This window comes from Chelonia mydas, chromosome 4 (assembly GCF_015237465.2).
Source record: "Chelonia mydas isolate rCheMyd1 chromosome 4, rCheMyd1.pri.v2, whole genome shotgun sequence".
NCBI classification, from domain to species: Eukaryota; Metazoa; Chordata; order Testudines; family Cheloniidae; genus Chelonia; species Chelonia mydas.
Window position 1 is genome coordinate 116,481,329 of NC_057852.1, and position 8,432 is coordinate 116,489,760.

The window sequence follows — 8,432 nt, forward strand, 5'->3', positions numbered from 1 at the left end:
CACCAAAGTCAGTGGAGAGGTTCAATGGGAGTTAAATTGGGCTATAAATGAGGGTGCAGTTCTTCCTACTTTTAAATAGGCTTCAAAGAATTAGATTTTTGTTGGTAAACGTCAATTTCACTGTACACACACACAAACTGGCATAGATAATAATCAAAATGTATAGATAGGCAAAGTAAGACAAATGCTGCTTGGGAACTTATTAGAGTTTGATTTAAGTATATTTACTTAGTATATTTTGAGAGTTGATGATGACCATTTGTGTTTTTAATGGTTATAAAAGCTTTAATTTCCCGAATCTCAGCATCTACTGTCATTAAATAGTTATTGTCTTCCCCCCACTCCCCGATAATTTCCCATAATGGTGAAAATTTAAATGGATGAAAATTTTAAAAGTGCTTACAAATAAACATTGACACGATTCTTTAAAATTATTAAAAATTAAAATATAAATTCTGCCATCCCTACCATTAAGAATTATCTCACACTTTGTTTCCAGAAAGGGTTCCTAAAATGACAAGTGTTGGCTCTACATTTCCTACCTTCCGTCAGTCCTTTTTTCTCCTGTATATAAATCACATCCCTTCATTTCCTTTTATGTATTTCTAGGCCTTCTAGAGTGGGTATTTTATTATGTTTTTAGTATACTGTGTTTGTCTTAATTACAGGTACTTTGCTCTGAGCGCTTTGCTTGTGGGGTCCTATATAAATAACATTAAATTTAATCAGTCTTGTTGCCCAACCACCTAGCATTGTTCAATCCTTCTGAAATTTCTCACAATCCTCTCTAGCCTTTATTAATCTCATATGACATAAAATAATTGAACCTTTTTCCACCTCACTATCCACCCTTTCTTCTAGCTCAGCGGTAAATATAACAAAGAACACTGGTCCTAGTATGGAATCTTGGAGCAGGTTTGAATATGTTGTCCTTGGGCTAAGGAAGAGTTGAAAAACAACCACAGCTTTCTTCGCTCTGACTGATTCATCAGAAAAGGGACTTAAACTGAACTTTATTAACACAAGGAAGATTCAAAAACAAGATCAAAAGCAACTCAAAACATTGGTTTCAACCACCAGAGGCCTTTCTAGCTTTCAGCAAGTCGGGCAGGGAGAGCACAAGCCCTTCCTTCTCCTTTTACTTTTATAGCCCATCCCAGATCACCTATGTGGTAAGCAGAGAACTGGGCTCTCCTAATAACCCCTGAAAATTTGGGACTCAGGGAGTAACTTTATATCTTGTCACATGTAGAGAAACTTCTCCTCAGCCTCTTCTATAGCTAAATTTGGTTTTGCGAACATAGATCTGAAGGCCAGAAAGGATAATTATGGTAATTTTGCATAATACAGATCATAGAACCTCATCCAATAACTTCTGCCTCAAGTTCATAACTTCTGTTTGCACTAGAGCAGGTGTTTTAGAAAGATATCCAGCCTTGATTTAAACAGTTTGAATGATGGAGAATGCACCACACATCCCTAGGTACATGCAACAGTCCCAGGGAAGAAACAAGTATAATGAGAATACAGAATTGTCTTGAGAATCACAGAAAGATGGAGTTATACATTTCAAATCCAGAGACAATGCTCCAAACTTTAGGTGTTTTCACGTCTTGGCCCATCTCTATTTAGTTTTACTTTAACATGCCACTTTGCACACAGATATTTCATGGAGACGTGGTCAGGTACAGCTTCTACAGTTTCACAGTGTTGTACGTTTCTGTATCAATACTGATTTTGAATGACATGTGATTGAAATATAGTCAACCAAAATTCCTGTTGTATCATGCTGAGCCACAGAGACACAGATGGATGTTCAGAGTTATTCCCAGAATAATTAATACAAATATAAAAACCAGATTGCTGTCATGTGAAAGTGGCATGTGTACCTTTGACAATGGTAATAAATGCCCAGAGCAGAGCTGAATTAATTTCACTCATCCCCGTTAGATCTGGATTAATAAATGCTTTATCTATGGCTCAATTGAGACATATCAAGCTATCAGATGATCGTTTTTCTATATATTGCAGGGATTTTGCTGTCACCATAAGCAGCCCATGTGATGAGAAACAGCAAATGTAATCACCTTTGAGATTATGAATACACGATAATGTTTCCCTCCATATTATTTTAAATTATGTTTTGTTGATTGCCACTTACAACCATATCCCAAGTTTGAGTGACAGACTGTTTAATTCCCTGCACCGCCCATCTGTGGTCTTTGTGATAGAATTTGACCATGCTGAGATAACTGGGGGACGCGGGGGCTGGGGGGGGAAGAAATACCCTTTTGTCTCTCAAGAACTATCACGTGCATTCTTTTTTAATATATCCTTCAAACCTGTCTCTTACGGATATGTCAGAACTTTAAAAGAACACCTTATTGACCCAATGTTTTTCTAATCTTAAGAGGGAAACCCCAAGCACTGTAGCAAATGCTTTATATAAAAGAACATTTTTATTAGGACTGATCAGAATTTTTCAAATTTTGACAAAATTTCAATATGGGGAGAAAAATCAGGGCAATTTTTGACTAAAGATTTATGAAGCTTTCTCCCTGTTTTTTAACCAGCTATAGTCCTGATCAAATTTTTTCTAATTAAATTACCCTCTTCTATCATTTTTAAGTTGCATAACAAATAAGTAATATGATGGAGCTAAACATCAACCAGCTCATGTTCTACTATCCAGTGTAATCACCTCCAGTTAAAATATTGAATTTCTCTTTTAGACTTTTTACTTGTGTTGTGTGCCTTTACTTGCACTTGGTGTGTTTGCTAAGCACGTTAACATTAAGAGTGAATCAGCATAATATATAAAGCATGACAAAAGAAAAGATGATGGTTTGAATGTGATAGGAGTTAAGTTAAGGTTCAACACAGAATGGACAATTGTCCAGTGCCCAAAAGGTATATTGAGCAGTAGCTTGTGCCTCTGTGGGACTGATTGTTTGCATGTGTATTCAATTTTTTTAAATACAAGCAAAAGCCTTAGAGAAGAGAGAGTTTCTTCCCAAGACAATGACTTTGTCCCAGAAAGGGCTCATGAGGACTGTTCAATTTATGTTGTGCACATGGATAGGTATGATTCTCTTTTCTGATTGGGCAAGGGGGAGCTCTTTTGGTCATCTTCTAGTTGGACTGGTCATATGACAACTCTGCCAACCCAGGGTTCCCAATGAACTGATCCAGAATATGGTTATTAATAACAACATACTGCATTTCTCTATTGTAAAAGTGCACACTATCAAGCTGCTGTAGCTGCAGTTTGTATTGTAGAGGCTTTGTAGTCTATTGATTAAAGCACGGAGCAGCTGTTTAAAATCTTGTCGTGAGTTCTAATTCTACCACTCGACCACTCTGTGACTTTGGGCAAGCTGTTTATCCTCTCTGAGTCTTTGCATTTCCCACTGTAAAGAAAGAATAATAATAATGTCCTACCTGAAAGTGGTATTGTGAAGATTAGTCCATCTTCATTTGTACAGCAGTTTCACAGTGTGAACTGTTAGGTGATCTGGTCTGTTCTCTTTCAGTGCAAGGATGTTCTCTGCAGAACACTGAAGATCAACTGTGACAACTACTTTTTTAAAAAGCATACTGTGCATAAGGGAGGAATATATCCACAAATCACACTTGTATGCTTTTGGAATATTCAAACAGCATACCAGCTTCAGTATTCTGAATTCACTCCCAGCTTCACAGTACTTGTTTAAAAGCCTGCAAATTAATTCTAATTGGTTTGCATTTTCAAAAGTCTGAAATCTGGCATCAAACCATATAGGACTATTCTACTGCTAACTCATGCCTTAGAGCAGAAGATGATGACCAGCTGAGACAGAAAGATGTTTCCTATCATTATATAATATTATAAAATTTTAAAACAGTTGTATTAATAAAGAACCTACTCAAGCCTATGTCCTAGCCTAGGCTCTTGGGACACTGAGCAAACAGTTACATTGTAGTGCATTTTCATACAAACAGAAGAACAAAATATTAAAGAACAAATCTAGGAAAGCAGGAACATCGACAAAAGATGTGTTGTCTAACATAGAACAACAGCAATTGAGAAGAAAAATGTGTCTAATAAATTTAAGATTATTAAGAATCACACAAAGGAGCTACTGTAGGCAAACAAAGAGCCACAGTCAACACAAAACGGCATAATGGGTATGTAACCCTTAAAGAGAGGTGAGCAAACATCAGTAACAACAAGGTCAGTGCAGATTCTTAACATGATTTTCCTGCATTTAGAACAAGATTTAAGGTCTGCAAAAAAAATCGATTCACTGATTTTATTGCTGTAGAAATGGGATCATCATCAAACAGGACGCAGTAACTAATATCACTATTGGTAAGATTGTGAATAGGCTCCTCTAATCATTCTATCCACATGATCATTCCAGCCAAACATATATCATCAATTATCACACATTCACAATTATCTTTGAAAAGTCATGGAAAACAGGAGAGATTCCAGAGGACTGGTAAAGGGCACATATAGTGCCCATCTATGAAAAGGGAAATAAAGACAACCCAGGGAATTACAGACCAGTCAGCTTAACTTCAGTATCTGGAAAGATAATCGAGCAAATAATTAAGCAAGCAATTTGCAAACATCTAGAAGATAATAAAATGATAAGTAACAGTCCAGTCAGCATGGATTTGTCAAGAACAAATCATGTCAAACCAACCTAATAGCATTCTTTGACAGGGTAACAAGTCTGGTGGGGGGGGGGGGGACGGAGGGGTAGATGTGGGCTATCTTGACTTTAGTAAGGCTTTTGGTACTGTCTTTCATGACCTTCTCATTAACAAACTAGGGAAATACAACCTCGATGCAGGGGTGCTGGAACAATTTTTATAATGGGGGTGCTGAGAGCCATTGAACCAAATTGTAAACCCTATATATAACTGACACCATTTCAAGTCCGGGCATCACCCCCCACAGCCGTAGTTCCCGCAACTATGCCTAAATGGAGCTGCTATAAGGTGGGTGAAAAACTGATTGGAAAACCATTCCCAGACAGTAGTTATCAGTGGTTCAGAGTCAAGTTGGGAGGGCATATCAAGTGGGGTCCCTCAGGGATCAGTTCTGGGTCCAGTTCGGTTCAATAACTTCATCAATGATTTTGATAAAGGTATAGGGTACACTTATAAAGTTGATGGACAATACTAAGCTGGGAGGGGTTGCAAGTGCTTTGGAGGTTGAGATTAAAATGCAAAATGATCCGGACAAACTGGAGAATTGGTCTCAAGAAAATAGGATGAAATTCAGTAACGACAAATGCAAAGTACTCCACTCAGGAAGGAACAATCCATTGCACGCATACAAAATGGGAAATGACTGCCTAAGAAGAAGTACTGCAGAAAGGGATATGGGGGTCATAGTTGATCACAAGCTAAATATGAGTCAACAACGCTGTTGCAAAAAAAGCAAACATCATTAGCAGGAGTGTTATAAGCAAGACACAAGAAGTAATTCTTCTGCTCTACTCCACGCTGATTAGGCCTCAGCTGGAGTATTGTGTCCAGTTCTGGGTGCCACATTTCAGGAAAGATGTGGACAAATTGGAGAAAGTCCAGAGAAGAGAAACAAAAATGATTAAAGGTCTAGAAAACATGACCGATGAGGGAAGATTGAAAAAAACTGGATTTGTTTAGTCTGGAGAAGAGAAGACTGAGAGGGGACATGATAAGAGTTTTCAAGTACATAAAAGGTTATTACAAGGAGAAGGGAAAAAAGTTATTCTCCTTAACCTTTGAGGATAGGACAAGAAGCAATGGGCTTCAATTGCAGCAAGGGCAGTTTGGGTTGGACATTAGGAAACACTTCCTGTCAGGGTGGTTAAACACTGGAATAAATTGCCTAGGAAGATTGTGGAATCTCCATCACTGGAGATTTTTAAGAGCAGGTTAGACAAACACCTGACAGGAATGGCCTTGTTAATACTTAGTCTTGCCATGAGTGCAGGGGACTGGACTAGATGACCTCTTGAGGTCCCTTCCAGTCCTATGAGTCTATGATTCTATATCCTATGCAATCCCACAGGTCACCTAAGTGGTGCAAAGGGCCTTGCACTGGCCCTCTACATCAGAGGGAACATCACTTGAATTGACCATCTATCTTGGACTGGGAAAAACATCTCCTGCCAGTTCTGAGCAGATGCTGGCTGTAAACTAAACACTACAGAATTTGAATAAAGTTAAATTAAGGTTTGTTATGTATGGCACCACGTAGTGGTGTAACAGTGTAATATAGTTTAGCATTTCATTACAAAGCATCTGTGCTAAGAATCTATTGCTGTTCTAATCTCGGAATCACCCAGCAGATGTCTCTGCAGGTCAAGCTATGACCAGAATTGCAAAGTACAATTAAACAAATCATTAAAAATAAGTATTAAAAATGAAATTTGTTTAACTGATTTGATAGCTGTAAAGTCAAATGCTTCAACATTAAAATATTTACTTATTACTGGGCTTAGTTAAGAGTTTTATATATATAATTCTTATGCAACATTTAGATTACATACACAAGCAAACTAGGTGGCACTCAGATACTAGAGTATGTGGGCACCATAGAAATGCCATAGATTAGATGAGAGAGACACAAAAAAGGCATATAGAATTTAAGACAGGCAGATAGGAGTTTTCAATACCATAGATGTTTAGAGAAAATTAAAAGGGCCCATTATTGACTGACTGTTAAAGAACTTGTTACATCTACACTGATTTATGACTTTACTTAAATGAACAGAGCATTCAACTGGCAATTTATTATTGATCATTGTCTTCAGATTTTTTAAAGATACAGAGAGGTGCAACAATCACAGCTGACTAAAGTCTCTAATGGACTGAGACAAAACCCCAGAACTCAACATTCTCTGAAATCTGGTCAGAATTTGGAACTAACTTTAGGCCAGATCATGCCCATTGCTCTGGCAGTGCAAAAGGCTGTAAAACTACCATACCAGGGGGAATCTTCCAGTGTGGCAGAATCCTCAGATGGGGTAAAGCCAACATAGGTGTGTCTATGCCCACTTCTGCCATTTTTCTTATCCCCAGGAAGGGGAGCATGTCTGGCTGGTAATGCCACTTGAAGGGCAATTACTAATAGACCTAGGTTAGAGCAGCCCTGAGACTGGCTCCAGCAGCTTTGAAGAGAATATAAAAAATGTGTAGCCCAATACTACAAATTGTTGGTATTTATTACCAAGTGATCCTTTGGTAATCCTCCTGGGGCTGCCTAATGGAAATGGTCACACAAACAGAAATGAAGAACTGACATCTCGTTTGCTAGCGGCTGCTAGGCTACTGATAGCCTCTCATTGGAAGAAGAAAAATAGTCCAAAACTAGAGGAATTTTTTGAAAAAATATGACAGGTTGTAGTTTTTGGAAAACCAATGTACCATTTGTGTACCCAGCAAAATAGACTGAGCACAAATAGATACTTAGATAATGGCTACCATTTATTCAGCACTCAGATAAAGTACATTCACCTTCAAAAAAACCCCAGCACACCTGTCCAATTTTTTGAACACTAGCATTTGATACCCCTGTATGCTGTGATGAACGTGTATAATCAGAAGTTTTGCACAATTTAATAAAATGACCAGAAACAACATGATAGCTAGTGTAAAGAAGCTGGCTCTGCCATCAACCTGTTAAACAGAATACAGAGGATTATATTTCTGTATAATTTTCTCTAAAAAAAGCTCCCTTTTGTGATTATCATAATTTTGTCTGTGATATTTACATGACAAGGATTTGTAAACCTGTTAAAACTTTCTAAATAAATAAATAGATTTTTAAAATGCTACATTTAGTTCCAGAAGCAAAGTGCAGTCCTACAGCGGACATACCCTAAACCGCAATTAACTGATCAGCGGGCTTTAAATGAAAATGTCATTACCAAATACTGGGATATAATATTTTAAGTACTTCCAGATTCAGGGAGAAAGGCCCAACAACACTGACTATGGTTTAAAATATTGCATAAAAGGCAATGGAACCCAAGCAGATTGTTCAAATATCTGGCCAGATCCAATGGAGCTATATTAATTTACAATTGATTTATCAAGCAAACTGCTCTAATTTTCAGCATGGTTTGTAGTCACACTGTTTATGGTTCAGCCTCAATTAGACTCAATGGGGACCACTAAATAAGGTCTGAAAATCAAAGTTTCAGATAAACAAGAGAATAACCATGTAATGAATCGATGTCCCGGGAACATTACCCTGTTTCCAATAACAAGGAGTTTCTGATAACACAGGTTTAGATAATTGAGTTTCTTTTATGGAAGCAAGGACCATAAATAATGGCGCTATTAGTGAAAAGAATAACACTGTGCTCCAGTTGTTTAATACCCTTGCATGGCTTAACTGAAATAAAAAAATCTATCCCATTCAAAAGATAAGTGGATTGCATTCCCAG

At 37.6% G+C, this 8,432-nt stretch overlaps 1 protein-coding gene across 16 annotated transcripts in view; it reads right to left on the reverse strand.

Annotated features, from left to right (window-relative positions):
- JAKMIP1 (janus kinase and microtubule interacting protein 1) overlaps positions 1-8,432 on the reverse strand; it is a 368,387-nt gene that overhangs the window by 128,514 nt on the left and 231,441 nt on the right. The gene's annotated exons all lie outside the window — the stretch shown is intronic.